Source organism: Myotis davidii, unplaced genomic scaffold (genome assembly GCF_000327345.1).
Source record: "Myotis davidii unplaced genomic scaffold, ASM32734v1 scaffold425, whole genome shotgun sequence".
Lineage (NCBI taxonomy): Eukaryota > Metazoa > Chordata > Mammalia > Chiroptera > Vespertilionidae > Myotis > Myotis davidii.
In genome coordinates, this window is record NW_006296413.1 from 1,024,172 (window position 1) to 1,024,470 (window position 299).

Here is a 299-nt window from a genome sequence, read left to right on the forward strand (position 1 = left end):
TGAGCCCTAGCTGGTTTGGCTCAGTGGATAGAGCATCGGCCTGCAGACTGAAGGGTCCCAGGTTTGAATCCAGTCATGGGCGTGCTGCCGTTTGCTGACCAGCTCTGTCCCCGCGCGCGGTAGGCGGCCCAGGGCTCCCCGCTTTTGCCTGAATTCGGTGGCCCGGGCAAGTTTGAGCTCTGAGTTTTTTGGAGAAAAAGGCGCTGAACAAGTCATTGATCATCCTCTTTATTATTTTGACGACTTTCTCCTCCTCCTGCCGGCCCCGGGGCGCCCGTCCTCCCCTCTGCCCCACGGAA

General features: G+C 59.2%; 1 protein-coding gene across 1 annotated transcript in view; it reads left to right on the forward strand.

The window, feature by feature from the left end:
- Positions 1–299, forward strand: part of FGF3 (fibroblast growth factor 3) — a 10,993-nt gene that overhangs the window by 5,144 nt on the left and 5,550 nt on the right. The window lies entirely within an intron of this gene.